Source organism: Armigeres subalbatus, chromosome 3 (assembly GCF_024139115.2).
Source record: "Armigeres subalbatus isolate Guangzhou_Male chromosome 3, GZ_Asu_2, whole genome shotgun sequence".
Lineage (NCBI taxonomy): Eukaryota > Metazoa > Arthropoda > Insecta > Diptera > Culicidae > Armigeres > Armigeres subalbatus.
In genome coordinates this window covers 10,674,876-10,700,443 of record NC_085141.1, presented here as the reverse complement: position 1 = coordinate 10,700,443, position 25,568 = coordinate 10,674,876, and the positions used below count along the sequence as shown (strand labels likewise).

General features: G+C 38.9%; 1 protein-coding gene across 3 annotated transcripts in view; it reads right to left on the bottom strand.

The window, feature by feature from the left end:
- The window catches only part of LOC134219474 (pickpocket protein 28), a 187,059-nt gene that overhangs the window by 32,335 nt on the left and 129,156 nt on the right, over nt 1-25,568 (bottom strand). For 2 of the 3 annotated variants that reach the window (XM_062698206.1, XM_062698208.1), the window contains exon 1: nt 9,054-9,172. The exons of the other annotated variant lie outside the window; for it this stretch is intronic. The gene's annotated coding sequence lies outside the window, so the exon portion shown is untranslated. Of the gene's footprint in view, nt 1-9,053; nt 9,173-25,568 lie in introns of those variants that run through there. 3 annotated transcript variants of the gene reach the window in all.

Here is a 25,568-nt window from a genome sequence, read left to right as displayed (position 1 = left end):
TCACTTGTTGTTTGTTCATTACGCGCGGTGCAAATGGATTGGGGCATTGTAAACAGCATTTTTTGAAGGTCAAAATCATTGCGGTGTACTACAAAACTGAGATTTTAGGGAAGATTGATATTGCGAGAAAAGAGAAAAATTCTAATTTTGCGGAGCAAAGAAGAAGAAGCAGACTGAGCGTCGGAAACTTCAAAATGGCATGCACTGTACGAAAAGTGTTGATATTTCTTGATATCAAGAAGATTCGAGAAATCTAAAATGTTTCAAAATCATATAAATATATGACAAAATGCCTTTAAAGTACCATTAAACTTGTTTAAAAAATATAGCGGCATGTAACACTCGTTTAACGTAGCATATTCTCGTTGATTTTAATAATCAACATTCACACCGAAAAAATAAACTAAACATTTTTACCGTGCAACAAGTGATTTGACGTTTGCGGAACAGCTTTCCGACAGTCGACCGTCGGACCCCGGTTCGAATTTTTCAATCTTCTCGCAATACCCTCAGTGGCTCGGTGATAAGACGGAGATCAGCTCTACGTGTTCCAATAGGACGATAACCCTTTCTACACGGAAAATGCGATTTAAACCTTATATGGGGACAATTTCATCGACTTTTTGGACAAAACTTTGCAACCTCCCAGCTTCCCGGATTTGAACCCTCTTAACTTTCTTGTTTGGTCCTTTATTATGTTAAAGCTGTACGAATACAAGGTCAGTAACTTGCACCAGTTCAAGACGTAATTCTCAAAATCTGGAACGAAATGCCCATGCAGACCGTGCGTGCCGCTTGCGATGGATTTCATAAACGTTTGAACACATAACATATGTGTAACTCGGGTAGCAAAAGTTGTACCCTTATAACAGATTGAATGTGTTATACGGAACATCGAAACGTCAAAAGACATGGTATAACAATATTGAATTAGCAAGGGGTCGTGTGATTTTTACTATTTATCTGATTATTATTCACATCAAAATTAACCAAATATTTTTTTTAGATTACAACGTCGTGGTAGGATAAAATTGAATAGTACTAAACTAGTCTTATGACAGGTAAACACATTCCACAAAAAAGGCTTATTGTTTTACAGTTTTGTAACCCAATTCTTCCATATCGATGGTTTAAAGTGCTGAATGTTGATGTAAATAATATCTCTAAATAATAAAAATTAAATTGTATCCGTAAAACTCGAAACGGCTGGATGGATTTTCTTCATTCCTTCAGCAGATTCGTTGTCGTTTCCGACGGGCTTATATAGAATTATTATATAGAAATCGATGAATTTTTTTCTGCAGATAGGTATTTTAATTATCTAACTTTACTGGGAACAATGATCCTGTGACATATTTAAGGAAAAAAAGGTTTTTCTAACAAAAACTTTGTTCATGTCTATATTGAGTGAAAATTTATCAGCGTGTTTTATGCCTACAGCGCCAAATATAGGTTCAGCAGCCTATCATAAACCAACGACACATTTTGGAAATTTGTTTAGGAAGAAATTTAGCATAATCTAACATTAATGTGGACCAACATTTGAAAAGGGCGTATTTCTTATATCAATGTTACACACAAATGACCAGATTTACAAAATTGTGATGTTTGATGGACTATTGTAAATTTGTCTTAACTGTAAAATCTGAAAAATAAAAGAGCGTTTCGTTCACCGAGATAATAAATCAATGAATGTAAAGATTAAAATTGGTTTAGCAAAAAAAAAATGAAGGTCGATTTTTTTTTATCAGATAAACATTTTGATTTCAAACGATGAAGTTCGGTAGATAATTTCATTAGGGGGATTTCGGGTGAACGCACATTCAAAGAATAATAACTTTTCGCATTTTTTCTATTTTTTCTTCAATTTTATTTGTTACTACATTTAATTATTATTTCTACATGAATGCTCATTAATTTGTAAAATTACTCGAACAATTTAAAGACTTTTGGGTCTTCATCTGAGTTGGAATATTTTTTAGCCAGGGTTTTATTATGAGCGATTTACCATGAATGAAACTCTCGGGTGGCAGTTATAGTTTTTGCTTTTTTGAAAAGTTCATCAAACTCTTCTGCCATTGTTGAGTATTGCTCATTCGAAGTATAACAGAAGGCTCCACCCCAGTACCCCGAATCCCAGTACCCCGAATGCCATTACCCCGAAATTCACTAACCCCGAATGGGACAGTTCCCCGAAAGTCATTACCCCGAAGGGGACACTACCCCGAAATCCATTACCCCGAAAGGCAACTACCCCGAAAACATTTAGAATCTATAGTATTCTATTATTATGTTTAACACTAACAGATATCGATGAACCGCAACAGTTCAACCAATTAGTTTAACCAACGGTTTTGATTTTTCTTCTAATTAGCTTTAACTGTCATTCCTGTCATTATGACCTGGAAAAGTACTATTCCACGAAATGGAGTAAGAGATCCTTTTTTCCAACAGAACGCGTTTTCCCGGTATAAGGCAAACAGAGGAGATGGTGCCTTGTTTTAATGAACGAGTTTGCCCGGTAATATGATCTTTTTTTTTTATTAAACGCTTTTGCCCGGTATAAGGCAGAAAGGGGAGATGATGACTTCTTTAAATGGACGGGTTTGCCCGGTATAAAGGAACAAAGAGGAAATTATTCCTTGTTTAAATGGACGTTTTTGTCCGGTATAAGGCAGACAGAGGAGATGATGCTTTCTTTAAATGAACGTGCTTGCCCGGTATAAGGCAGACAGAGAAGATGATGCATTTTTTAAATGGACGCGTTTGCCCGGTATAAGGCAGACAGAGGAGATGATGCCTTCTATAAATGGACGGGTTTGCCCGGTATAAGGCAGACAGAGGAGATGATACCACCTTTTAATGAACGTGCTTATAACTCGATAAGGCACACAGAGGAAATACTGCCTTTTTAAAGGGAACGTCTGCTCGATAAAATAGGAAACGTGATGATGCCTTCTTTAAGTCAACGCAACTTCCCGAAGACGAACAAGATCTCCCTCTCTCTCACTCTCATACACAAACTCTCACTCACTCACTTCCTCTGTCTCACTAATTAGTACTCATTCATCCACTCTCATCCATTCACCCACTTTTACTCACTTAACCACTCTTACTCACTCATCCACTTTTACTCATTCATTTACTTTCAATCATTCGCTCTCTCTTTCTCGCTCACTCTTACTCACTCACTCTTACTCGTTTACTCTTACTCGCTCACTCACTAACTTTTACTCGCTCACTCACACACTAACTCTCACTCAATCACTAAATCACTCACTCACTCTTACCCACCCATTCACCCCCTCGTCGATTTTGATATTTAGACCACGCTTCATCCAAAATCCGTTGCTTTTACTACAGCGACCAAGGAACAACTTCTACCTTGTTGCCCTAGTAGCCATGCTGACGTGGACCGCAATTGCCTCCAACTCTCTGCATTGTGCATGAAAACGTGCTGCATAATCTCCCCCTGCCATTCAGGAATATTGAAAAGTGCCATACGAAATGGAACGGGATCTTACGGAGTAAGAATACTTAGTTACATACTGCATTAAAACAGTTTCAGTTCCAATTATTGTTCATTCATATGAAATTTGAATAAACTTTTATTGCGTAACATTTTTTTCATTGAAATGAAGTTAACTTGAAATAATGACTAATTCGGGGTACTGGCTCATTCGGGGTAGTGTCCCATTAGGGGTAATGGCATTCGGGGTAGTGACTCATTCGGGGTTGTGGCGTTCGGGGTAGTGGCCTTCGGGGTAATGACATTATGGGTAGTGTCGTAGAGTCATAACAGAAATGTAATTTAGTGATATTTTTGTCTAAATGTGTAACTGCCCATTCGTACAACTCCCGAGGAGTCTTATTAGTTTTTTCATAATCTTTGGCAAGACTTGCTCGTTTTGCCATTCGTTTGAGACTCTCAAATTGAGAGTTCCACCAGTAGCTTCGCAAGGGCCTTTTCCGTGCGATGTTGCAAAAAAGTGCCATTCTGCTTCTAAGCCATGTTTTGAATTGAAATTACACAGACTTGCAAAGTTCTTTTTATTTTTATAATGTGCGGCAGCTGCACCAGGTACAAAAGTAATTTTTTGAAAAATCAATCGACTGTTTCAAAAAGTCAATTAATTTTAACATAATTATAATAATTATAAAGACAGAGGTCGCACAGACTGAACACTTAACATCTAGCATGAGACAACGGACAGGACATTTACACAACACCCAGTGGACCAGTGGAGAACTTTCCGCTTTACGAAAAGTTTTCTACCTTACCGGGCGGGAATCGAACCCACAACCCACAGCACGTGCGTCTAGACGATTGACGTCGCTAACCGCATGGCCACGAAACTAATGAATAAGTGAACAGCTTTTGTGTCATGCGTCATTACTTCTGATTAATAAAGCTCACGTTTTCTAATTTACCGTTTCTTTTAAAGTAAACTTCGAATGGATGTATTGTTGCTTGGGAATTATTCCAACCCTGAGCAGCATTTTGGATAATGAATGAATAATTTTCAGAGAAATCCAACAGTACAAGTATTTCACTTTGACTTAAAGTACTCTTTTTGTTTTTCAAAAAAGTGCTGTTTGCAAATAATGTCATGAGTTATAAGTTTATCATTTTTTTTCAATAAAATACCAAATTCATCTACAGGCTTTATAACGGTTTCTTAATTACAGCGATCATTGGTTAGCCTTTGCTGAAAAACAACATCTTCTTTTCCACTATTACAATTAAATATCACTTCAGTTTCGTTTCGGCAACATTGCCCGTTTTCAAAGCAATTATTTGTTTTTTTTTGTAAACTCAATTGTTTTTAAATCAGTTACTACGATACAAAAAGTCAAAGAAAATATAAACCCTTTTCAAATATTGGTCCACAATTATGTTAGATTATGCTAAATTGCTTCCTAAACAAATTTTTATACGTTCAAAATGTGTCGTTGGTTGATGATAGGCTGCTGAACCTATATTTGGCGCTGTAGGCATAAAACACGCTGATAAATTTTCACTCAATATGGACATGGAAAAAGTTTTTGTTAGAAAAACTTTTTTTCCTTAAATATGTCACAGGAATATTATTCCCAGAAAAGTTAGATAATTGAAATACCTATCTGCAGAAAAAAATTCATCGATTTCTGAGATGAGGTTTTTTGTAATATCGATTTTAATTTTTAAAACTATTTTTTTTCAGTGTAGAAATCGGTTTTTTATTTTTTGGATATTTTTCCAAAAAACTTCAGGGAATTTCACGACAGTCCGCCATACAACACTTTTTTGTAGGTCTTGTCATTTTAGAGTTACATCGATTTAAAAAAAAACTAAGAACTAAGTATGCAGAGTCGCCTAGAAATATCATATCTTCATGCCCACCAAGTTTCATTCGATTCTGAGATGGTGCTGCCAGCCCCATAGAAGGGTTGGCGCGAAATTCGTCAACTGTAGAATCTTCGGTAAGCTACCTTACCAGGGTTGCCTTCTCGATGCTGATTACGGGAATAGTATTGCAAACTTTGATAATGGTTCCTTTAGAAAGTTTAGCAGTGGCTCAGTGCTACCATTTTGGCTGATTCCGCTGTTTATTCCCTGCTGATCAGGACGAAATTTGGACAATAGCTCACGCGTGGCATGCTTTCTTCTATTCCGCTCATTTGGATGATAAGACCCTAAGTATACTTTATAAATCCCTTGTTGGTTTTACCTTTACCTTGGACAATCAAGCAATAAAAAAATTGTGAGCCTAAACGCGTAATTAATGATTAGAATTACAAACTTTTTGGTAAACATAATTTGGGATAGTATGCCGTTCATTTGCACCGCCTTTTCATCAACCGACACAAAAAATCTCGTTAAGCAACTTGTCATAAGACGAGTTTGTACAATCCCATTCAATTCCACCACTTAATTAAGTGGTGGAATTCAATGGGATTGTATAAACTCGTCTTATGACAAGTGAAGACATTCCACTAAAAAACTCAAAATAATTTTCGTTAAGCAAGTTATAATCAAAATATTTTAACCTATCTTATAAAAATGTGCACCTAATTCATATGCTGATTATTTGAAGCAGTGATTAAATAATCATTACCAAATGCCCAGCACATGATTGAACTACACTACAGTGTTTATTATTTTCATAATTTTAATTCATAGAGAAATTAAAAAATTTTTTTTGTAAAAATCTCCGAATAAGGAAAGCAATTTTCGTTTTTGAATAAATTTTGTCACAATTCTTCGCCTTGAACGTCAATAAAAAGACAATTCTTCAAGTACCCTGACCCCACAATCATGGGTCACACACTATTATGGGTCATTTCTATTCGATCAACATCCAAAATGGAGTGACCAATTATTGTTACAAAGTGACCCATATATGTGGGATCAGTGTAATTCCTCTGATTTTAAAAATTATTCTCCTGCAAAACATTCTTCTTTAGTTCTATATCAGTGGCCCTGAAACGAACTTTTAACATGTTAGATGTAGAATTTCTTACTGAGCAGCTCAACTGGCAGTTTGATATTGTTCAAGAATTTCATAGTGGATTGATTACGCTTTCACGCCATTTACGCTTTCTTTTTCGCAAATTTCATATCAATTTGTCCATTTCGAAACATGTGCTGTGCATATGCACAGCCAAGATATTTAACAAAGAATCTTGCGATAGACGAATGGCTTCAGCGGCGATGCGGCCGATGAGTCGTGTTAATACCTTTTCCATGGTTAGAGACTTAAAGTTCATCCAACTGGAAGCTGCTACTCAGCGACGACTGATCGACATGAACACAACAGATCGATCATAAATGGTATAAAATTTACATCTGACAGCTGGTATTGTGCGTATTCGTTAACCCAGATAGCCTCGCCCATTACGTGCTGGGTATGTAGTCGAGTAACTATGAATAAGCACTAACCCCACCATATACTTTCCTAGCACAGACATTAATTTCTTATACCACCTGATATTCATTGGAATCTTTCTCTTCAAATTCCAATCATTGCTAGGATGTGTTTCAGTGCGTTGGATGGAGTCCTTAAAATTCGATAAAAAAGCATTTTGAGAAAGTGTAGAAGAAGAAAGTAAGTAAGTGGCAAGTGTAAGAAGAAAGTGCAATGTCCCAACACATGGCTGAGGAAGAACGAGTTTATACTGAGATTTTCTAAAGAGTGAAATATCAATGTTGATAAAGAGACACAAACTATGATGACAAATACCATCCTTTGCGTACAACCCGAGTGGGCTGCACCTTTGAGTTTTTTTACCTTTTGAATCAATATGGTCGAAACTTAGGCAACCGGATCTGCAACTGGATCTCCAAAGTTGACCATTTTTTATGAAAAACTCGGTGGGTTTTTAATAATGCAGGTCACTGTAGGTTAGATAAATTAGTACAGCGCTATTTAAAAAACATGCTTTCCCATTATTTTTTCATGAAATTTAAGGACGGAATAATTGAATTTGTTCCTTCCTTCCTTACAATCAAGTGGTGGAAATCAATGGGATAATAATAACTCATCTTATGGCAAGTGAGATACAAAACCATTCTCCACTGATTAAAACATCCGATAGTGATTAAACTTTTTAACTGCTAATAATGCAAATATTCCCGGAAAATAGGATTTATAAAATAAATTAATTCGAAATCAAACGTAAATTCAACGTCCAGTTCAAATAGCTTGAACGCATTTCGATGATGTCGTAATTTGTTCCCGTGTCCGATTTGAAGCAAGGCGCACTTTGATCTATTCTATTATATTTTTTATTTGCTTTTCTAATGCATATGAAAGATATCATCGTTGATAGGTAGATTAATCATTTAACGTAGCACTACATCCGAGCTTTTGTAGAGTGCCATTTTGAAGATTGAAAAAAAAAACTTCAGCATAAAAACTGACATCATACGTCGCGCTGTCCCAATTATTTATTTTTTCGGCTTTATCCGAGAATTCGGCACTTGTTATTTAATTTTTCACGAAGTAGGTGGTGCGGTGCAGGTATGGGGGCATTTTCGCTGTTCGAAATTATATTTTCGTTTGAAAATATATTTAACTATTTATCAATTTATGCGGGTGGGAGAGAATTTTTAATTTCCAGCTTAACTTGTAGTGAAGAAGCACACTCACAGAGGTGGGTGCATGAAATAATAATCTGTATGTGGCCACATACTTAAATTGTATCCAGCGAGGCGATGATATTTTATGGCAATGTAGCTTTTGGTGGTTTCACTGGTAAGGGTGATAATAGCGGATTATTTATTTCAATGCATTTGCAGTGATACAGGATGTGTCCACAAAAAGTTAACCATAGTCAAACTTATTCTCAGCGAAGCAAATGTTTATACATATTCAACTTTCATTTTTAATTTAACATACGAGGGACTTTGCTTGAATACTGGCTTCTGTAGTTTAAAACAAGTTGTATAAATATAAACGCCACTTGACAAGGGCCTTGAAATCTATATCTTGTTGGTTCCATCGCAATAGACCAAATAAAAATCGAATTTAAATAGTCGCCTCTCTGGTGGAATAATAAAACAATTGTTCATATAATTTGTCATTTTATTTTCAAAGCCTCCTCTCCATTTCAATGATCGGAAAGCATTCCGTAAAACATATAAACGAGACGGGATTGAAAGATTGATTTTACTTAATCCCCGGAATGCCATTCACGCTGAACCATTGAAGCTGAATTTCGACACGATACGGATTTGCATTCCTCATATTCAATTGATTTTGTAATGTTTGAAATGAGCTAAAATAAAAAAAATCCTATTTTGATGTTGCAAACTTAATCCATATTTTATTCCCACTTTTAAAGCGGAAAACCTTTGCGAACTTAGGTTAATCGGGTGCATACCTTCTAAAATTAAAAAAAAATATGCCCTTAACGTAAGCAATGGCTTTTCTAGCAAAGTAAACGTTTCATAACCATAACAGTTCCCTTTAGGTCTTAGAAATACACTACAAAAACCTTGGCTTATCATGAGCCACACGTAAAATCCACACACTTGTCTACTTCCGTATTCCACGCTCGCTTGCACTTGCCTGCGACAGAATCCGCTCCAGAATATAAAACCCCGTTGATCCGCGCGCAAGAGGTTTTCTTTTTCGCACAGACAGAGCAGTCGTTGGTCGGGCTACGCTCGCTTCCTTCCTTCCGCTCGATGGGTGATCCGGCTTGAAACTGCACCAATTCGGCAAACGATGTTCCTCTTTTATTTTATGGGCCTGTGAGTGAGTGTCCTGAAGTGCACGGCCAGCAGCAGCAGTGTCGAACCAAGCATGGCGTGAATTAAGCGTGGAAAAAGTGTTCGTTCCGGTTATCTCTTAGTTGCATCACATGCAAAACGGACATCCCTGGGTGGGACATCGTTGAGCTGGGAGATGGTGGAAGGATATGAATGTGGGCACCATATGAAGTTTATCCTTTCCGGTGGGTGTGCGATGGTTACATGGCTTGCACGAGCTTCGAACTGGGAGTTCGAATGAAGAAGAACGTGTCTATGTGGTAATTCTCGTTTATTTTTGCATTTTGTTGAATTAAATTTACTGAATTGTATGAAGTGTATGGTTATGGACATGCAATGGAGTGACTGCATGGCATTCACAGGCTTTGCATAGTTTTTATGAGGCTCTGTCGCTGAGAGCTCGTTTTTCGGAAACGATACGAGTGAGCAGGTTGGCATTGCGGGCTGATGTTTGAACAGTTTATCTTCTGATGAGTTCACTTTTTTCATACATGCCGATGAAAATAAACGACGCGAATTATGCTGAATAGAGAATGAGTCAGCTGAAACGAACTAATATTTTTGTTTGAATAGAATTTCTTAAGTGATATTATTTGAGTGATTTTTTTTTTAAATTCATATCATTCATATCAAATTCAATGGAGAATCATTCCACATTTGAATTTAAGGACGAACTTGATATAATGTGATTGTTAGTAAAAGAATATGCAACTGTGGGCGATAAATACTCGCTTTCCCGCAACTCAATTCGAATATTTGACTAGCAGTTAAATATTCGTCTAGTTGTAATCCCATAATTTCATTCGGAGAAACAATAAACAATAAACAATAAACAATAAACAATAAACAATAAACAATAAACAATAAACAATAAACAATAAACAATAAACAATAAACAATAAACAATAAACAATAAACAATAAACAATAAACAATAAACAATAAACAATAAACAATAAACAATAAATAATAAATAATAAACAATAAACAATAAACAATAAACAATAAACAATAAACAATAAACAATAAACAATAAACAATAAACAATAAACAATAAACAATAAACAATAAACAATAAACAATAATCAATAAACAATAAACAATAAACAATAAACAATAAACAATAAACAATAAACAATAAAACAATAAACAATAAACAATAAACAATAAACAATAAAACAATAAACAATAAACAATAAACAATAAAACAATAAACAATAAACAATAAACAATAAATAATAAACAATAAACAATAAACAATAAACAATAAACAATAAACAATAAAACAATAAACAATAAACAATAAACAATAAACAATAAACAATAAACAATAAACAATAAACAATAAACAATAAACAATAAACAATAAACAATAAACAATAAACAATAAACAATAAACAATAAACAATAAACAATAAAACAATAAATAAATAATAAAACAATAAACAATAAACAATAAACAATACATAATAAACAATAAACAATAAACAATAAACAATAAACAATAAACAATAAACAATAAACAATAAACAATAAACAATAAACAATCAACAATAAACAATAAACAATAAATAATAAATAATAAACAATAAACAATAAACAATAAACAATAAATAATAAATAATAAACAATAAACAATAAACAATAAAATAATAAACAATAAATAGTAAGCAATAAACAATAAACAGTAAACAATAAACAATAAACAATAAACAATAAACAATAAACAATAAACAATAAACAATAAACAATAAATAATAAACAATAAAATAATAAACAATAAACAATAAACAATAAACAATAAAACAATAAAATAATAAAACAATAAACAATAAATAATAAACAATAAACAATAAACAATAAACAATAAACAATAAACAATAAACAATAAACAATAAACAATAAACAATAAACAATAAACAATAAACAATAAACAATAAACAATAAACAATAAACAATAAACAATAAACAATAAACAATAAACAATAAACAACAAACAATAAACAATAAACAATAAATAAACAATAAACAATAAACAATAAACAATAAACAATAAACAATAAACAATAAACAAAAAACAATAAACAATAAACAATAAACAATAAACAATAAACAATAAACAATAAACAATAAACAATAAACAATAAACAATAAACAATAAACAATAAACAATAAACAATAAACAATAAACAATAAACAATAAACAATAAACAATAAACAATAAACAATAAACAATAAACAATAAACAATAAACAATAAACAATAAACAATAAACAATAAACAATAAACAATAAACAATAAACAATAAACAATAAACAATAAACAATAAACATTAAACAATAAACAATGATAATATTCCAATATATTTTTGTTTCGCTTGATCGTATGACTAAATCTAATTTCCACATGGATTCTCAAACAAATTTCCGAAGGATTTTTCCTAAATAAATTTTCGAAGGAATTCCTAAAACAATTTCCGTAAGTACTCTTGAAGGAATTTCTTTAGGATTTTCCAAATGAATTCGTAAAGAAATATCCGAACGGAATTCCCAAATCAAATTCTGAAGTCGAGTTTCCGACATTCTTACATTTCTGCAATTCTGAAGACATTCCTATTTCTCTAAACTCAATAATTCTTAAGGAACTTCAGAAACCCCTTAATACCGAGGGAAATTGATTTAGGAATACCTTTGGAGATTTCTTTAGAAAAAATCCTTCTGGAATTGCTTTAAGAATGACTTTGAAAAATCCTCTAGGAACTTCTGCGGAATATATTACAGGTATTCTTCCAATAATTTCTCAAGAATTCCCATCGGATTTTGAATTCTTTCAAAATGTTCCTCAGGAAATTCTTTAGAACTTTATTCATTTTTTTTTCGAAAACTCTTCTAGGAATTGCTTCTGTTATACCTTTGGACAGTCTTTTGAAATTCCTTAGAAATTTCCTTTGAGTATTATTTCGAGAATCTTTTCAAAAAAATATCTAGAAATTCTTTGAGGAATCTTTTTGGAAATTACTGTCGGATATCCACAGTCTGTTTACTGTTGTATACTCATAGTCAAGCGATCCCTGGGAGCCATAGTGTGTGAAGTTGTCGACAATAAACAATGTGGGCTCGCTAGACTGTGGATATACAACAGCAAAGCACATGTGAAGATTTGGCAAATCAAGCATCCGAAAGATGTTTGAAAAAAGCTTATCTTGGTGGATGTTGGTACTCGGATTTAAATGGTTTTTCCGCAAACGTGACCTTCAAGTGGTCTTGGTGTGTAGGGATTATCACGCCTATCTAGAGAGCAGGAGGTTGAGGTTGAGTCCCACCAAAACATGTAGATTCTTTTTATATATAGTATCAATTTGTCCATTTCGGAAACATGGACCTGAAACTGACGAGATATATGGTTCTCTATAAAGTTGAAATAATTTTTTTTACTCCGTTAGTTTATAGATTAAGCCTCGAGCCTCTTGAAAGGAGGCTTCCGGGCCTCTTGAAATAAGGATTTCAGGCCTCTTGAAAGAAGGTTTTCGGTCCTCTTGAAAGGAGGCTTTCGGGCCTCTTGAAAGCAGGCTTTCGGGCCTCTTGAAAGGAGGCTTCCGAGCCTCTTGAAAGAAGACTTCCGTGCCTCTTAAAAAGAGGCTTCCGGGCCTCTGGAAATGGGGCTTCTGGGCCTCTTGAAAAAAGGCTTCCGGGCTTTTTGAAGGGAAGCTTATGGGCCTTCTGAAAGGAGGCTTCCAAGCTTGTTTAACCGATTCAATACGGATTTCTTTGATTTATTCGTATTTCAACATAAATTTTGAACATACCACTTCAAAAACGGATGCAAACAAAAGTAGAAATGTGGAGGATTTTTTTTTTTTAGTTCTTTTAGTTCTTCTAAACTTTTCTTGAGTACAGAACTTGATGATCTACAAAGCGTTTTACGGGGCCTCAATCCTAATATGAAGTTGGCAATGGTACTTGTGACATAATTAAACTATTTTTATCAAATTGCAGTGTTACCAGAACATCAACGGTACTCCAAACTATTCTTGAGTTCAGATCTTGGAGGACTTCAAAACCAACAGAGCGATTGACAGGTGCCTCAACTTGTGTTTTAGTAGTAGAAACCCCATGGGACATCATTACATCAGTATTTTAAAAAAATCAACATTCCCAGTATAGCTATGGTACTCCAAACCATTCTTATGTTCAGATATTGAAAGTCTGCAACATCAATACAGTGATTCATACGGTCCTGAGCTTGTGTGTTAGTTGGAGCAACCCCATGGCAACAAATTACAACATTCCCAGAGTTCCTGCGGTACTCCAAATCATTCTTGAGTTTAGATATTGGAGATCTTCAAGACCAACAGTTTGATTCATAGGTTTCCGAGCTTGTGTGTTAGTTGGTGAAGCCTCATGAGACATTATTACATCAGTATATAAAAAATCAACATTCTCAGAATGTCTAAGGTACTCCAAACCATTCTTGAGTTCAGATCTTGGAGGTGTACAAGATCAACAGAGTAATTCAAAAGGTTCCCGAGCTTGTATGTTAGTTTGGGAAGCCCCATGGGACATCATTACACCATTATTTACGATATTCTAAATGAGCTATTCCAACTCATAAAAATATTTGAGACAACGAAGATTTTCATGTTGATCATTTTTGATATTAGGATCTGTACTCAAGGACAGTTTGGAGTTTTGTAGATTCAGTTCAATCAAAGTTAATTGCCTATTTCCGGGGATTAAACCACCCGACATGGACATTAATTTACGATGCTGTGAAAACTCATATGTGAATATGTACGTTATGTGGAAGATGTTGATTTGAAAAATTTATTGGAGGTAACCACTTTCCCTTCGATGGGACTCGAACCCATGACCCTACAGTACGCTAGACTGGTGCTTTAACCAACTAAGCTACGAAGGTCTACGCATTGCGGTCGGGTCTGAGCTTGACGCCCGACTGGCAAATAGCTTACACAATCTCACTTGATCAGTACAGTTGCTGATGAAGAATGTGTACAGTCGCCAGACATTCTAAATAATCACGCTCTAAATGTGAACGTGTACTATACATATGTGGAAGCGTTGGCTTGAGAAATGGATTGCGAGTGATTTGACTATGCGTCCAATTTGGGAATCTCTAGCTCGTTCAGTAGCAGCTAGGTTGCGAAGACCGACGGAGGTTCTTTGTAGCTTGTTCGAGTCCCATCGAAGGGAAAGTGGTTACCTCCAATACATTTTCCAAATCAATATCTTCCACATAACGTACATATTCACATATGAGTTTTCACAACATAGTAAGTTTTGTAGATATTGAATGAATTCAGTAGTGTGGCTGTAATGGTGTATTGAAGTCACGTGGAGCTATTCCAACTCATAAAACTAGTACGGACATCGAGGATCTTCATGTTGATCGATTTGAATATTGAGATCTGAGCTCAAAGACAGTTTGAAGTGTCGTAGAAGTTCAACGAATTCTGTAATGTGTCTATAATGATGTAACGAATTCCCGTGGAGCGATTCCAACTCATAAAAATAGTTGAGACATCGAAGATCTACGGAGAGTGCCCAACACATGATGTAAAGATTGTCATCGGGGATGCAAATGCGCAGATCAGAAGAGAAAGTTTCTTTCGACCTGTCATTGGTACGGAATGCCGCTTCATTCCGCTACCAACGATAATGGTCTGCGACTTGTAACCTTTGCTCCTGCTAGAGGGATGGCAATCAGCAGTACATACTTTGCACTTAAGAATATCCGCAAACACACCTGGCAACATCCGAGTGGAGACACTTGCTCACTGATAGACCACGTGCTGATCGACGGACGACATTTCTCGAATGTTATATATATATATATATATATATATATATATATATATATATATATATATATATATATATATATATATATATATATATATATATAAGGTCCTTCAGAGGGCCAATCATTGACTCGGCTCTATCTTGTAGCTGCAAAAAAACAGGTGCGATTTTCCAGCGTCACGAATTCACGAAACAACAGAACGATGCGTTTCAATATCCAATGGAGAACATGGATAGAAACGATATGCGGAGGTTTCACGCAACTTTCAATGGCGTGCGGCATAAGACTGCGCCAGCGCCCGCCATGGGCAATGATCGAGAGAGGAATTTAGTAACAGACAAGACTATGCATCGTCGCTTTGATCAACCGTGTCAGTTTATCTGGAAATTTGTGTTCGTGCATTAGCTGCCATAGCTGGTCCCGATCGATTGTATCATATGCGGCTTTGAAGTCGATGAATAGATGATGTGTGGGCACGTTGTATTCCCGGCATTTCTGCAGTACTTGGCGAATGGCGAACACCTGGTCCGTGGTGGGAGAGTACCTTGTATGCGGCGTTCAGCAATGTGATTGCGCGGTAGTTGCTACAATCCAGCATATTCGCCTTTTTGTAGATGACGAATTTCGCGCCAACTCGACCAGCGGTTGGCAGCACCATCTCAGAATCGAATGAAACTTGGTGGGCATAAAAGTATGGTATTTCTAAGCCACTCTACATACTTAGTTTTTCAAAAATTGTCAGGAGTAACATTTGATGAGGACCTAATTTTTTTTCATTGATTTTTAAAAAAATCGATGTAACTCTAAAATGATAAGACCTACAAAAAAGTGTTGAATGGCTTCCTATACAAATTTTTATACTTCCAAAATGTGTCGTTGGTTTATGATAGGCTGCTGAACCTGTATTTGGCGCTGTAGGCATAAAACACGCTGATAAATTTTCACTCAATATGGACATGGAAAAAGTTTTTGTTAGAAAAACTTTTTTTCCTTAAATATGTCACAGGAACATTATTCTCAGAAAAGTTAGACAATTGAAATATCTATCTGCAGAAAAAATTTCACCGATTTCTGAGATGAGGTTTTTTTGTAATATCGATTATAATTTTTAAAACTATTTTTTTTTCAGTGTAGAAATCGGTTTTTTATTTTTTGAATATTTTTCCAAAAAACTTCAAGGAATTTAACGACAGTCCGCCATACAACACTTTTTTGTAGGTCTTGTCATTTTAGAGTTACATCGATTTTTAAAAAATCAATGAAAAAAAATTAGGCCCTTATCAAATGTTACTCTTGACAATTTTTGAAAAACTAAGTATGCAGAGTGGCTTAGAAATACCATATCTTTATGCCCACCAAGTTTCATTCGATTCTGAGATGGTGCTGCCAGCCCCATAGAAGGGTTGGCGCGAAATTCGTCAGATGGGACACACAATACCTTCCATCCACTCCTGCGGCAAAACTTCCTTCTCCCAAATCTTGGTAATGACCCAGTGCAGCGCTCTACCCAGTGCTTCACCACCGTGTTTAAATAGCTCCCTGGTAGTTGGTCAACGCCAGGGGCTTTATTATTCTTCAGCCGGCCAATCTCCTCCTGGATTTCCAGGAGATCCGGAGCCGGTAGAATTATGTCCTGTGCGCGTTCCCTCAGGTCCATCACCATACCGCCATCTTCGTCTGCCACATCGTCATTCAGGTGCTCTTCGTAGTGCTGCCGCCACCTTTGGATCACCTCACGCTCGTTCGTAAGAAGGTTCCCGTTTATGTCCTTACACATATCAGGCTGTGGCACGTGGCCCTTACGTGAACGGTTCAACTGCTCATAGATCTTACGTGCGTTATTAGCGCGTTACAGTTGCTCCGCCTCTTCACGGTCTCGATCTTCCTGCTGGCGCTTTTTCTTCCGGAAAGTCTAGTTTTGTCTGTTCTGCGTCCGTTTATATCGTGCCTCTTTCGCCCTCGTGCGGTGTAGCAGTAATCTCGCCCATGCTGCATTCTTTTTTTCCACTAACTGCTCACATTCGCCGTCATACCAGTCGTTTCTCTGATCCGGGGGCACCGCGCCTAGTGCAGTGGTTGCGGTGCTTCCAATGGCGGATTGAATATCTCTCCAGTCATCTTCAAGAGACGCTGCGCCTATCTGCTGTTCCGTTGGGAGTGCCACTTCCAGCTGCTGCGTGTAGTCTTGGGCTAGTATACCGTATTGTAGCCGCCCAATGTTTAGCCGCGGCGGACGACTCCGACGCGTGTTGTACACCGTCGAGAGTTTTGAGCGCAGGCATACTGCAACGAGGTAGTGGTCAGATTCTATATTCGCACTGCGGTAAGTGCGGACGTTCGTGATATCGATATACCGTTGATTAGAACGTGGTTGATTTGGTTTTCCATGTGGCCTTATGGATATTTTTGCGGGACTGAAGGTGCTTCGGAGTTTATGCGTCGTTGGCCGTTATCATTCGATACGGTGTGCAGACTATCCGGTCCGATGACCCGTCCATACATTTTCTCCCTTCCTACCTGTGCGTTCATGTTGTCGATGACGATTTTGACGTATGTCTGCTCCAGCTGTGCGTAGAACGCTTCTTTCCCTTCGTCGGGTCTCCCTTCGTGTGGGCAGTGCACGTTGATGCTGCTATAGTTGAAGAAACGGCCTTTTATGCTAAGTTTGCACATCCTTCCGTTGAAGCCGGTTCGCAGCTCGTTAGTGGTGCCACAGGTTTGGTATAAGGTAGCCGCTCGATGCTCACTTTTCCACACTGTCTGTCCTATCCAGCAAATCTCCTGCAGGGCCACTACGTCGAAGTTGCGGGGATGTAATTCATCGTAGATCATGCTATCGCAACCTGCGAAACCTAGCGACTTGCAAATCCATGTTCCAAGCTTCCAATCGTGATCCTTTACTCGTCGCCTAGGTATTTGCCGATTATATCGAGTCGCATTATTTCTTATATTGTTCGTAATTATTGGTTTTCCAGGCGGCTTATTGGGCCTGCGCAAACCTCCTGTCTGGTCGGAGGGCCGTCGTGTCAGGTCTGTTTTGTGTCCCACCTAACATTACACCGGCACACCGTCGCTTTGGTGGGGCCTACTTGCGGATACATGCAGCTTTTCAAAGTATTTTAACAGGGCCCACTGTCAAACCCCACCACATCCTAGGCAAGCCCCACAACTCGCAGATGGCCTGGAGAGGGATCGGCAAGCCCTTGCACATAGTCCATGCTGCCTGCAAGGTTGATTTACGTTCTGAATTACTTCTGAATCTGTAACTTTACTCACATTGAAGGGGCGACATACAGATATAGTAATAACTCAGATTATCATGTAACTATGTGTTTTAACTTCTATGAACATGCAATCATGCAAACATGAAAATAACTTTAACACTGTTAAAGCGACGAACCTCCTTTTCTTTGTGACCAAATAATCTCAGAGTCAGAATGTTCCCAATCAATCAACTAACGCCAGTCACCAGTCGATTTTAAAGATCGATAAATTCAAATGCAACAAATGAGCAGCGCTATTGTAAATTTACTGTCGACCATAGTTATTAGTTAGAAACACTATGAGACGAGTTCGTACTACTCCATTCCATTCCACTATTTGATTGTAACTTTACAAATGCGTATTTCGACCCCAACAATAAGGCCATCTTCAGTATCTCGTACTCGGTTGGTATTTTTGATTAAGAATCCAAAGTTGCCCCAGAGTCAATGGAAGCCCCACCATGGAAGGACTACTATACTGCCGTAATCTGAAAAAGTGACGTATGCGCCATTTTACAACATACATGTTTTCAATTTTTCTGTTAAAGAGTACGATGAGTACTACTCGTTAACACCATTTTTGGAAAATGGCGTATACGTCACTTTGCTAGATTACGGCAGTACATATATTAGTCTGTTAGAATTTTCTTAAGATGAACGACACGGCAGTAGATAACTCTCAACTATACAACTATTGTCCATTGTTTATTACGGAAAGTTTTGCGACAGGGGTAAGAAAATAAATCCACACACAGGGAATTTAGGGCTATCTGTCGATACTAATAACAAATATAACGCACTTGACAATCCTTTATAGCTAACGATCAAAAGTTCATTTCGACAGAGATATAAAGGAAAGCTCATGTTTTAAACGAATACCAGCAATGTACGTCATGCGTCTATCAATCATAACACTCAGCGCATAAAAACTAATCAACTTATCCATCAAGATAGTAGACAAAAAGAGCATTAGGTACACCTGTTTCGGCACCCATCGATTACCCATGTCATTGATATTAAGCAAAAAGCTCCCCCATCGAGATTGGAATCGAGACCATCGAGCTACTTGTTGCAACTTAACTCACATAATCAATTACCGGCCCAACCATTATTGGCGCCCAACAACGCTGCCGCCCTGAAGGGAGTGTTTTGTCGTCATGGGTACGTACAATGTATGACATACCACCATAATAACAATAATCGTCGATTATGATCACCATCATCAACATCACAATCACCATTAGACTATCCGATCAAACGATGATACCGCCCTCGAAATGGCAATCGTCTCCTCAGCTGCATGCGACCACTTGCACTTGGGCAATCCGAGCTGTTCGAGCTTTTTTCAATTGCCGATTTGTAGTAGTCCTCTCGTCTCTCCACTCGTGAAAAGCTGCCCCACATTTCTCCACGTGTATGAGCTCTCGTTCACATATAAGTGGGGAATTGAACGCGACAGCGATAGAATCATCAAACAGGATGATTTAGATGGCAGTCCACCCGGCAAAAAGGTCATAACGGCATAGCACGCCATAATGGACCCCGGTCCACCTCCCGACAAACGAGAGTGACGCCAATTTAGCACCATGGTCAACCATCGTCATCGTATAGTGGCACTGTTGCACTGCATCGATAATGGTTTCAGTTTAGCTTTAATACATTATGGCTCTTGTGTCCCTGACGTTTGGTATTAGTGGGGCCGGCTCTGCAGAAACTCATTTGTTTTATGTGAATCATTAAGGATCATCTGAATGAGAAAGTTGTCTAACGACAAGGTAGTCGATTCCGATTTATATCGCATACTGGAGCCCTGTACCTAGAGTCATATCAATGATTAATTTGTGAACCATTTCCATTTTTCCTGTATCCATAATAGATGGCAGGCTGACACTACCAGAATTATTACATTGCACACATTAGTTGGTGCGTCCTAAATGCGCTCCTAAATGTAAATGCATTGTGAGCACCACGTAGTTCCAACCAGCCCTGAAATCACGTAATGCCGTGATTTTCCCTAATGTAATATCCCATCGTTGGGGATGAACTTTGCCTTGTGCTGCCAATTTAGCAAACCATGTTAGGTAGGTCAAGCGGTTGCGTCCCTGCTGCAGTGATAAATGCGGGAAGTCAAACTGAGCAAAGCACCATCCAACACCCACCACACAACTAAGCATGAAACATTATCCTGGCGGAGGATGTGCAGTGCGATGAAAAATGAACGGTTGATAGTTGAAGTTTGCTCACATTGAACAGTCCGTGTGGTAGTGTGAATAAATATTGACACAATTTGCCACGTTACATGGCTGGAGGCAATCGTTGATGGGAAATTGAATTTCCAATTGATAAATATTGACCGACATTATTTGATTTGATGCGGGAATGATGGATAAATGACAATTTAGGAATACTGTTTTGTGTTGCAAATATGACGACGCTTATCGTTTAATGTGATCATCTCAACATAATTTGCATATCCCACTGGAACATTGCCGCCTCGTGGCTTAGGCTCATTAAGCAGTTCCACAGTTGTTTACTGCGAGGTTTCTAAGTCAAACTGCCATTTTACATTTTATTTATTTTTTGTGTGTCTTCAATCAAGCTTGTAGACCCTATTGTTACATTAAGGGTCAATTTCTTCACCTCCGCTTAGGCCTTAAACCATGTTTAAACGTATGGGTAAGCACCGCTTAAGAGTTAAGCGAAGGTGAAGAAATCGGCCCTAAGTGCATATAATACTAAATTACATGTTTTGGTTATAGGTAACAATATTGTGTTATATAAGTAACTAGTGAGTAGTTGATTATCATGCTTAAATGCTTGAATGTCAAATGCAAGGCTGTTGCCAGCGCCACACTCTAGATCGATTTTAACACGATTGTTTTGGGTTTCCTCACAACTTACCATCTGTATACAATTTTATGCTCTTCGATCTATTTCATCAAAAATTTATTTATATCTTTCTCCATATATAAACACAGCTGATCTCAAGACGAGTCGATTAGAAAATCTGGCAAATCGGTCCATCCGTTCGAGAGTTATATTGCCTCAAAGGAAATGCAAACTCATTTTTTATATATAGAGAAAGATAAGAAGAGAAGCCAAGTTGTTATGTACCTGGTCAGCCCACCTCACTCCAAGCCTTCTGGTTTCTGCCGGATCAAAAGCGAACACCATCTTAACAGGGCTGCTGTTCGGCATTGTTGCAACATGCCCTGCCCATCGTACCCTTGCTGCTTTAGCTACCTTCTTAATGCTGGGTTCGCCGTAGAGCTGGGCGAGCTCGTGGTTCTTCCTTCGACACCACACACCGTCTTCTTGCACACCGCCAAAGGTAGTCCCAAGCACCCGTTTCTCGAATACTCCGAGTGCTTGCAAGTCCTCCTCGAGCATGGTCCATGTTTCATGTTCCTAGAGGTCTACCGGTCCCATTAGAGTGATTCAAATTTTGACTTTTTTGCTCCCCTATGCTTAAACGATGACATTTGCTATTTTAATAATCGTCCTAAATTTTTAGCTAATTTGGATGTAATTTGACTGAGCACAAGCTGTTTGAAGCTTGTATGAAAATTACTATGAAAACAGTAACTTTTGTGAAAAACCGGTCCTCATCATTGCCCATTAAGCTCTTAAAATGTATGAATACGTCAACAACATAGGAAATTTAAGAAGGGAAAATATGGTCGTTGTTGCTAAACGATTTGATGCTGGCAACAAAAGTTATTAGGAAAATACTGAATTGTGGGAAATTCAATTTAACACGTAAAAGAATAACATCAATATCAATAATGAGCATTTCTGTTTTCTTTATAATTTCGCTCATAAAATTCAGATTGTTTCGCAACAACAACTGACTTTCAGCTTAGGATCTATTCTATGATGGCGATGCGTTAAATATATTCAAATAATTTCCGGGCTGTTTCCCGAAACGATCATTTACAAAAGTGGCAATTCTCATAGTAATTTTCATATAACCTTCAAATGGCACGTGCACAATCAAATTACATCCAAATCAGCTAAAAATTTGGGAAGACTATTAAAATAGCAAAAACGATCGTTTAAGCACAGGGGAGCGAAAAAGTCAAAATTTGAATCACTTTAATGTCCATGTCATCGGCAAAACAAAACAAAATTAGCTGGATCTATTGAATATCGTACCCCGGCTTTTACATCCTGCCTTCCGCATGACACCTTCTAGTGCAATGTTGAACAATAGACACGAAAGTCTTAGTCCCCGCCACGATTCGAACGAACTGGACCGTTCGCCCGAAATCTTCACACAGTTTTGCACACCATCCACCGTTGCTTTGATCAGTCTGGTAAGCTTCCCAGGGAAGCTGTTCTCGTCCATAATTTTCCATAGCTCTACGCGGTCTATACTGTCGTATGCCGCCTTGAAATCATCGAACAGATGGTGCGTTGGGACCTGGTATTCACGGCATTTTTGAAGGATTTGCCGTACAGTAAAGATCTGGTCCGTTGTCGAGCGGCCGTCAACGAAGCCGGCTTGATAACTTCCCTAGATCTTATTCACTAATGGCGATAGACGACGAAAGATGATCTGGGATATCACTTTGTAGGCGGCATGAAGGATGGTGATCGCTCGAAAATTCTCACACTCCAGCTTGTCGCCTTTCTTGTAGATGGGGTATATAATCCCTACCTTCCACTCCTCCGGTAGCTGTTCAGTTTCCCAGATTCTGACTATTAATTTGTGTAGGTAAGTGGCTAGCTTTTCCGGGCCCATCTTGATGAGCTCAGCTCCGATACCATCCTTACCAACTGCTTTATTGATCTTAAGCTGTTGGATGGCATCCTTAGCTTTCCTCAAGGTGGGAGCTGGTTGGCTTCCATCGTCCGCTGAACTGACGTGGTCATCTCCTCCGCTGCCTTGACTTTCACTGCCTGTACTCTCAGCGCCATTCAAATGTTCCTCGTAGTGCTGCTTCCACCTTTCGATCACCACACGTCCCAACAAACATTGCTGGTGGGCAAAGCGCTTATATAGCCAAAAATAGTCTTCTTCAGCTGAAAAACTAGCTTATTCAGCTAAAATTGTTTGTTGGGGTTCGTCCGTCAAGATGCTCCCATCCTTATCCCGGCACATTTCGGATCGCGGCACGAAGCCTTTGCGGGATGCGTTCAGCTTCTGATAGAACTTGCGTGTATCTTGAGAACGGCACAGCTGCTCCATCTCCTCGCACTCCGCTTCTTCCAGGCGGCGTTTTTTCTCCTGAAAAAGGCGGGTCTGCTGTCTCCGCTTCCGTCTATAACGTTCCACGTTCTGCCGGGTACCTTGCTAAAGCGCGACCGCCCACGCTGCGTCCTTCTCCTCTAGAATCTGTCTGCACTCTTGGTCGAACCAATCGTTCCGTCGACTTCGTCCCACATACACGACGTTGTTCTCCACTACGTCGTTATGAGGCAGCAGTTCCAGATTCCGAAAATGCGTCCGGCGATTCAACAGGTAGTGAACAAATGCGTCTGGTGTAGAGTGAACAAGTGTCAGCCACGTTCACCGAGGATGGCTCACTTCCCGTCGAACGAGTCACGCTTCGTCAACGGCCATTCAGCTCCGTCGGCGTCGACTATTTGGGTCCGGTGGAAGTTACAGTTGGACGGCGTAAAGAAAAACGTTGGGTGGCAGTTTCACTTGTTTGGCACGCACAGTGCGGTGTACCTGGAATTTGTGCACAGTCTCAGGACCGAGTCGTGTCGAATGGCTATCACTCGTTTCCAAAGCAAGTTTGGCAGGCCAAGTCACATATTCTCGGACAATGCCACTTGCTTCCGCGGAGCGAACAATGAGATGATCTTCTCCATGATCAACGAAGAGTGCGCCAAAGCCGTAAACAGTTCGATAACCGCCTGGCATTTCATTCCGCCGAGAACCCCACACATGGGAGGTGTCTGGGAACGAATGGTGCGGTCTTTGAAAGAGGCAATGCGGGCACTCGACGATGGAAGAAAGCTGACGGACGAGATCCTGGTGACGTCCCTGGCAGAAGCGGCCGATGTAATCAACACGCGCCCGCTTACCTACTTGCCGCAGGACTCCGACGAAACGGAAGCGCTGACGCCGAGCCATTTTATTCGGGGAACGTCTGGTGCAGATGTGAAGATGGACGGGAGGCCAACAGATCCCGCAAAAACTCTGCGGAACATGTTCAAGCGCTCACAGTTTCTCGCAGACCGAATGTGGGAACGATGGAGTAAAGAGAGCGCAGTTTAACCATCACCAGATAGTGGTCAGAGTCGATGTTAGCGCCACGATGTGTCCTGACGTCAATAATGTCGGAGAAGTGCCGTCCATCAATCAGAACGTGGTCGATTTGTGATTCTGGCTGCAGTGGTGATCTCCAGGTGTACCGATACGGGAGGCTGTGTTGTAAGTAGGTGCTGCGAATGGCCATATTCTTGGAGGCGGCGAAATCAATTAGTCGTAGGTCGTTTTCGTTCGTCAGCCGGTGAGCGCTGAACTTCCCAATAGTCGGTCCTCCTCCTCTTGGCCAACCAGAGCGTTCAAATCTCCTATGATGATTTTGACGTCGTGGCTTTGGCAGCTGTCGTACTCACGTTCCAGCTGCACGTAGAATGCGTCCTTATCATCATCAGTGCTTCCGGAGTATGGGCTATGGACGTTGATTATGCTGAAGTTGAAGAACCGGCCTTCGATCCTCAACCTGCACATTCTTTCATTGATCGGCCACCACCACCCGATCACGCCCCTTTGCATATCGCCCATCACTATGAAAGCTGTTCCCAGCTCGTGTGTGTTGCCTCAGCTCCTGCAGCGCTACGATGCCGAATCCACGGTCCTTGAGCACATCGGCGAGTATGCGTGTGCTCCCGATGAAGTTGAGAGATTTGCAGTTCCACGAACCGAGTTTCCAATCGCTAGTCCCTTTTCGTCGCAGTGGTCTTCACCGATGGTTCCGGTCCGTACTCTCTTGTTGATTGTTCGTTGCGTATGTTTTTTTTAAAGGCTGGCTTGCAGGGCCTGATACCAAACCCCCTAAATTTCCAGAGGACCATTCCTCCTTATTCCCGGTGGACCATGGTGCACAGTTTCACTTAGAGTCCCTCGCTGGCACTCGGATGATGATCAGCCGCCCCTAACATGGAGAACAGACGCTGTTGTGAGCCGATCCTGACATGGAGAACAGACGCTCAGTAAGATTTGCACCTCCGGAGAGGAGTGAACCCCCCCCCTTCCCTGTCAGCATACGACCA